The sequence below is a fragment of the Bos indicus x Bos taurus genome, chromosome 12 (assembly GCF_003369695.1).
Source record: "Bos indicus x Bos taurus breed Angus x Brahman F1 hybrid chromosome 12, Bos_hybrid_MaternalHap_v2.0, whole genome shotgun sequence".
Lineage (NCBI taxonomy): Eukaryota > Metazoa > Chordata > Mammalia > Artiodactyla > Bovidae > Bos > Bos indicus x Bos taurus.
This window is the reverse complement of record NC_040087.1, coordinates 29,526,214-29,534,066: the sequence shown is the minus strand read 5'-3', so window position 1 is coordinate 29,534,066 and position 7,853 is coordinate 29,526,214.

The following is a 7,853-nucleotide window of genomic DNA, read 5'->3' as shown; positions in this document are numbered from 1 at the left end:
TACCCAATGAGTGGCTGGTCCCTCTGGGGACGGCCGCCGTTGCCATGGCAGCCAGAAAGCCACTCCTGCGCTATTGGCTCAAGCTGGCTAGGCTGACCCGCCTACGCCCCCGCCCGCCCTAGCTAGAGGCTCTTTGCCGTCCTAATAAAATGGGCAACGAAGAATGACTCGAAAAAAATCGTAATCTTCGTAATGTACAAGTGGGCGATGGTGTCTGACCCTTAGATTGGGAGAGGAGGCTCAGGTGGCGGAGACACACCCCCCAACTTCTGCGGAGACCCGAGACCCCCGTCCACTGGGGAGGCTGGCCAGCTGTCACAGAGCATTTCGGGAACCGTAGTCCAGCTGGGAGTCAGTGTCGCCTTGCATGCTGGGATGTGTAGTCCTGGTCGCGGTGCGTGCTGGGAGCCGGCTTTGTCTTGGGAGGCTCTCGGGAGAGGCCGTTGTTTCTCTGCTGCTCTTGCGCGCTTTCTCCAGCTACAGCGTTGTTTTGTTTGCGTGCTTGTTCGGTATCCGCTTCTATTATTGTCTTGATTACGCCACAGCTGGTGAATTATGAATTAGAAGAAGAAATTTGCGTTTCAACTTCTAGTAACAATCCTAGAATTTGTGTTAAATGCTCTTGTATTCACCAGCGGCAGGACATTGTTTTGTGGAATAAAATATCAGCGTTTTCGTTTTACTTTTTATAAGCGAATTTTAGGTGTGGCGTAATTTGCAAAGCTATCTGTGGTACCACTTTCTGCTTAATTTTGCTCCATCTGACTTGAACAGACATTATTCTGCCCTGCCACTCCCAAGCCAAAATGATAAGTTTTGCTTTTCGCTTGGTCTGAAACAGCTTTTGTTTCTTTCCCTGAAAAGCTATATCCCTGTTACTTATTTTTTATTAGAAGGTGAGCATTAAAAATGGGGGGAGGGGGGAGTGGCAGTTTGCTGCTATTATCGAATCTTTTATACCTTTCGGTGTCTTTTTAAAAAGTTTGCTTTTTGCCGACTCTCAGATACATAAAGATATATGAAATAGGTAGAAATTTAGACCTGAAGTTAGAAAAATTAAGAGTAAGGCAGTCTAGGGGAGCGGGGAGGATATATGTAATCTTACACCCATTCACCTTCTTGTTTGGCAGAAACCAATGCAACGTTGTAAAGCAATTATCCTCCAATTAAAAAAAAAAAGGCAACAACAGTGTGGCGGTCCTCTAGAGACAAGACTGGAAGGCCAAGTTTACCTTACAAATAAAGTCAATTGTACCCGTTGGCTCAGACAAGCTAGATAATGTTACATGCTTCAGTTAACTCACCTTCAAGGTGGGAAGAATTTAATAAAAGTGATTGTATTCATAAATTTGAAAGTACAGTTAGCTATATTTTATTTTTTGTTATTTTTTGTTTTGCCTCCCCTACCCCCTGCTTTTTTTTTTTCTGCATATCAAAACCTTATATTGAAATCCGTGGGGACTTTCTTGGCTGTCCAATAGTTAAAGACCCCTCTTCCACTGCAGGGGGCACGGGTTCTATCCCTGATCAGGGAACTAAGATCCCTCTTGCCACATGTCATGGCCCCCCAAAAATTTTTTTTCCCTGGAATCATAGCACTTTTGAACAGAAATAGAACTTTGAGATTTTTTTTTCTTGGTCTGCTTCCCACATTTATATGAGGAAACTGTTGTGCAGAAAGGAGAAAGGAACAGTTCTCGGTCTTTGGAGCCAGAAGAATTTGGATCAGGTTCAAATCCTGGGCAATACTGATATGCTTTATAATATAGCTTACAATACCACCAGGCCTCCTGAAGGTAGACTTTATAGGCATGAATCCTGGCCATATATATTTCTCAGTAATTGCCAGCTCTGTGACCTTGAGATAATTACTAAGCCTTCCTGTGCCCGGCCCTACAGGATATGTGTAATGATTAAAAGGACATGTTAAGCACTAAACATACGTCATTATTGCTTGGTTTTCATTTAATATTCTTCATATTCTCCCTTGGGCTTCAGTTCAATATGGGTAAAATGGACATATACCTATCTTTTTGGGAGTTTGGAAGGGTTAGATATAAATAAAGCATCTAGTTTGGTAGTAGATATTCAGTTGTTGTTGCTTAGCAGCTACGTCTTATCTAACAATTTTGTAGCCTCCCAGGCTCCTCTATCATGGGGTTTCCCAGGTAAGAATATTGGGGTGGGCTGTCTTTTCCTTCTCCAGAGGATCTTCCCAACCCTTTTCTTCTGCACTGACAGATGGATTCTTTACCATTGAGCCGCCAGGGAAGCTCAGATATTCAGAAAGTTGTTGTAGTAGTAATGCGGCTGCTGCTAAGTCGCTTCAGTCATGTCTGACTCTGTGTGACCCCATAGACGGCAGCCCACCAGGCGCCCCCTTCCCTGGGATTCTCCAGGCAAGAACACTGGGGTGGATTGCCATTTCCTTCTCCAATGCCTAAAGTGAAAAGTGAAGGTGAAGTCGTTCAGTCGTGTCCGACTGGTAGCAACCCTATGGACTGCAGCCTTACCAGACTCATCCGTCTATGGGCTTTCCTAGTCAAGAGTACTGTAGTGGCTTGCCATTGCTTTCTCTCTGTATTAGTAATACTATTCAAGAAAAGCAAGTGCCAGAACTTTGAGCTCAACTCATACTGTTGATGCTGAGTTGTACATTTGTATAGCCCTCTTGTATTTAATCAGCCCACTTATTTATTTATTGAAACAGGTGAATGAGTGGGGGCCATATGAACCATCATATGTATTATCTAATGATGCATTTATGACATGCTTGAAATCCTTATCATTTTTATTACCTTACTGTATTTTATTTATTTTGATTTATTATGTTTTTTATATACATACAATTTCTCACACTTTTTATTATAGTGTGAGAAATTTTAGAATGAAACCAAATAAAAGTAATCCCAACAGATTGCTGTCATTGTGGATCCAGAGGTAAACAAGGAATGAAGGTGACTTTATCCTAAGTCTGCTGGTGGCTGCCACTGCAGTTACTGGGTTTTTTCCCCCATATGTGTCTTAAAGAACAAAGAGGGTTTTCAAACCTGGAAACAGAAACAGCTCCCAAAGAGGAACAATGATGAGGACTTCCTTGGCAGTCCAATGGATAAGACTCAGCACTTCCAATGCAGGGGGCATGGATTCTATGGCTGGTCAGGGGACTAGGATATCACATGTTATGCCACATGGCAAAAAAAAAAAAAAAAGATAAAACAAAAATTCAAACATTAAGAAAAGAAAAGCCCAAATCAAAATGTCAAAAGATAATGTGCAGTAGATGTAAAGGGCTGTGACAGACTTCCTTGAAAGGAAGGAAGAGATGAGCAAAGAGTGGATATATAGACAGAATAATATACATGAAAGTGCTCATGACTTTCAGCTTTTGATGTGAGCCAGTACATTGTGGTCTCCTCTGTATTCAGCAAGCTGCCGAGTGCTAGAGGTTACAGAAGAAGTATCAAAGTTGTTCTAAATCAGGGTGCCTTTGGTAAAGCTTCTCTGTAATGTCAGTACCTGAAATCTTGTCCATTTCAGTCTCTTTCAGTATCTGCTTTCTAAAGGGTATATTTTTTTTCCTTCTCATACATTAACTTGAACTTTGTTCTTTAAAAATTAATTGGTACTCATAGATTCTATTTTGTCTTGTTTTTAAGTCCATCCTAAAGGAGATCAGTCCTGGGTGTGCATTGGAAGGACTGTTGTTGAAGCTGAAACTCCAATACTTTGGCCACCTGATGCGAAGAGCTGACTCATTTGAAAAGACCCTGATGCTGGGAAAGATTGAAGGCAAGAGGAGAAGGGGAAGACAGAGGATGAGATGGTTGGATGGTATCACCGACTCAATGGACATGAGTTTGGGTAAACTCCGGAAGTTGGTGATGGACAGGGAGGTCTGGCGTGCTGCAGTCCATGGGGTCTCAAAGAGTCGGACACGACTGAGCGACTGAACTGAACTGAACTAAGTCATGTTAGATCACCTAAAAATAGAAATACATGGAAAAATTCTGAAGAAAACCAAGACTATATGGGTTTTTTTTCTTCTAACCTACAAAGGATCATCATATTTTATAACAAATGTGGTGAAGCTAAAACTTAAATCATGGGATAATGCTCATATCTGTCCCTCTAAGCTCTCTGAGACCCGGTTTCCCTGGAGCACACGAGGCCTTTCACATGACCTGGAAGCTTCTGTGCTTGTCTAGTCTATAGAAATCTCTTCCTCAGGTTCCTGGCTAGGCCAGCTTCTTTTCACTCTTCAAGGCTCAGTATAAATCTCATCTCCCACAGAAGTTTCTGAATGCCAACCTATAAGCACATCACCCTTCCCCAAGGAATACCCAGTGTTTGTTTAGTTATTAAGGTGAACTTGGCACCAGAGGGTAGTCACTATTTGGCTTGAGCCAATCAGCACATTCATTCCTCTCAACCATAGTCATTGGTTCAAGAGTAAGCATGTGACCTACTCAGCCCAACCAGGTGACTCTCAGTACCATCACTTAGAAAGTAGAGATGGGGGAACTTCCCTGGTGGTCCAGTGGCTAAGACTTCATACTCCCAGTGCAGGGGGCTGGGGTTTGATACCTGTTTGGGGACCTGGATTCTGCATGCCAAAAATAAGAGTGTGCATGCCACAACCAAAGATTCTACATGCTGCAACCAAGACCCAGCACAGCCAAATAATTTTTAAAGGAGAAAGATAGTAGGGATGGGAGCCTTACCTCTCTGCCCTATCCATCTTTGTGCCCTCCACCTCCTCCTGTTTCCTCCAGGCATGATCTTGTGAGGTTATGATGTCACAGTGATGTTACCATCCTCAAAAGGAAGCTGCAGTGTGGAGTTGGATAGACATTGGAACCAGGGGTCTAAGCCCACCTCAAAACCCACCCCACCTCTGCTTTGAGTTCCATGAACCATACATTTCCTTACAGTTTAAGTCAGTTTGAATTGGGAGTTTGTTACCTGCTGACAGGCTTCTCTGGTGGCTCAGATGGTAAAGAATCCACCTGCAATGTAGGAGACCCAGGTTCAATCCCTGGATCAGGAAGATCCCCTGGAGAAGAGAATGGCAACCCACTCCAGTATTCTTGCATGAAGAATCCCATGGACAGAGGAGCCTGGTGGGCTACAGTCCATGGGGTTGCAAAGAATCGGACATGAATGAGCAACTAACACTTTATCTGCTGACAAAAATATCCTAATCTCTGTAAGGGAGGGCTTCCTTGGCTCTATTATCTGAAGTGTCTCCTGCTTACCCAGTTATCCTCTATTGTTAATCCATTTATTTCCTTTCCAGTGTGTACCACAAGCTGCAATTATCTTGCTTATTTATTTATTCATTAACTAATTTTTTTCTTTTTCAATTGTATGGCTCAGAAAGTCATGACCTTGTTTCTCTTATAAACTTATTAGGGAAAAGGGATATGTATCAGTTTTCCTGTAACACAGGCTTTTTTCACCTGTTGACGTATTAGACCAGATAATTCTTGGGTGTGTGTGTTGGGGGGGGGTGTCCTGTGCATTATAGGATGTTTAGGAGCATCCTAGGCCTCTACCCACTAGATACTAGTAGTAGCAACTCTCCACCCCACCCCACCCCAGACTGTCCGTGATTAAGACCCACAGCTGTAAGACTTTATTTAAGCTTCATTGGTTCAAAAAGGACATAGTCATTTTTTTAAAATATTTATTTGTTTTATTTGGCTGACCTGGTCTTAGTTGCAGCATGCAGGAGCTGGTCTAGTTGTGGCATGCAAACTGTTAGCTGCAGTGTGTGGAACTGAGTTGCCTGATCTAGTTCCCTGACCCCAGGGATCAAACCTGGGCCCCTGGGAAGCACAGAGGCGTAGCCCCTGGACCACCAGGGAAATCCCCAAAAGGCATAGCCTCAGGACATGTTTTTGAGAGAAAACAAAGCAATGTTTGATTTCTGAACCACAGAGACTAAGAGATGGGAAGAATGATGACCTCATTATGAATGAAACAGGCAACGTCAGCTTGTATTTGGTTCAGTAGATGAGGAGGGGTAGGCTGCCCCCCATTTAGCTACAGGACATGCTGGTTGTTGTGAAAACGTGACCTGTCCACTCCAAGGTGTTCATTTTGACTGCAACTGAGAAGTATTTTCGTGATTATAATTATTTCCCTCAGGCAAGTATGTATAACTCACCACCTTTCCTTTCCTTAGTTTTTCCTTGCTCTTGAAGTAATAATTTGAATGCTTGCACACTTGCTGAAAATTATTAAATAATCATTTCTGATTACCTTAACCATTCTGCTTTACTAGAAAAAAAGAAAGAAATTTAGCGTTTGAATAACCAGGATCATTGCGGCCTTACATTCTCATTTTTCACCCTGAAAACTAAATTCACATGCCATAAATAGATCCCTTTTTCTCTTTTCTTTGTTTCTTCAACACGTGGGAGGAAAAGCAAAGGAAGAAAGAGGCGCCTGTGTCTGCTGTGTTCTGAACTGTAATGGGGTCAAGTCTTAAATATGAGTCATTTTAGTACAGACTGTTTGGATTTGCCTTGTTGAAAGGAAGCACCTTCCTTTCAACAAGGAAATAACCACCAAAATGTTGGTGGTGTTTTTTTTTTCTTTGAATCAGATAAATTCTGAAACCAGGATATTTCTGTGCTCCAGAGATGTTAGCATTTATGATGGATGCCATCGGTGGATGGCACGTTAAGTTCTTGAACCCAAGGGTGTATTCAGTTCCTCCCAATGAATTAACAATCCACTCAGGAGGGTGGGAGTGGTAAAGTGAATAGCATTTTTCAGGATTTGTTTTTATCAGTCATGTCGGGCTATTCTTACCTCGTTTGTACCACATGAAATGAAATCCCACCTTCAAGACACTTTGGAAGAGCTGGCCACCTGATGGCAAAGTGAAATCTTGGCAAGAATGGATAAAATCACTAACAGTCAGTTGTCTCATGGTGGACAACTAGAAAAGTGTGGAAGAGAGAACTAAGGGTCATGCAAATTAAAATTACTTTGTGTGCTGTGCTTTGTCACTCAGTCCAGGGGATCTTCCCAACCCAGGGATTGAACCCAGGTCTCCCAAATTGTAGGCAGATTCTTTACCAGATGAGCTACCAGGGAAGTCCTTTAATTCCCTTTTAATTACAAAGCATAAAAAGCAAAAAGGGTATTTCTTACAATGCCAGTGTTTGTTTAGTTATTAACAACAAAACCCTGGCACCAGAGGGTGGTTACTGTTTGGCTTGAGTCAATCAGCACATTCATTCTCCTTGACCATAGTCATTGGTCAAGAACACCAGGCTTCCCTGTCCTTCACTATCTCCTGGAGTTTGCTCAAACTCATGTCCATTGAGTTGGTGATGCTATCTAACCATTTCATCGTCTGTCATCCCCTTTTCCTCCTGCCCTCGATCTTTCCCAGCATCAGAGTCTTTTCCAGTGAGTCGGCTCTTCGCATCAGGTGACCAAAGTATTGGAGTTTCAGCTTCAGCATCAGTCCTTCCAATGAATATTCAGGGTTGATTTCCTTTAGGATTGGCTGGTTTGATCTCCTTGCTGTCCAAGTGACTCTTGAGAGTCTTCTCCAACACCGCAGTTTGAAAGCGTCAGTTCTTCGACACTCAGGCTTCTTTATAGTCCAGCTCTCACATCCATACGTGACAACTGGAAAAACCATAGCTTTGACTGGATGGACCTTTGTCAGCAAAGTAATGTCTCTATTTTTTAATATGCTGTCTAGGTTGATCATAGCTTTTCTTCCAAGGAGCAAGCATCTTTTAATTTCATGGCTGCAGTCACTGTCTGCATTGATTTTGGAGCCCAAGAAAACAAAGTCTGTCATGGTTTCCATTTTTTCCCCATCC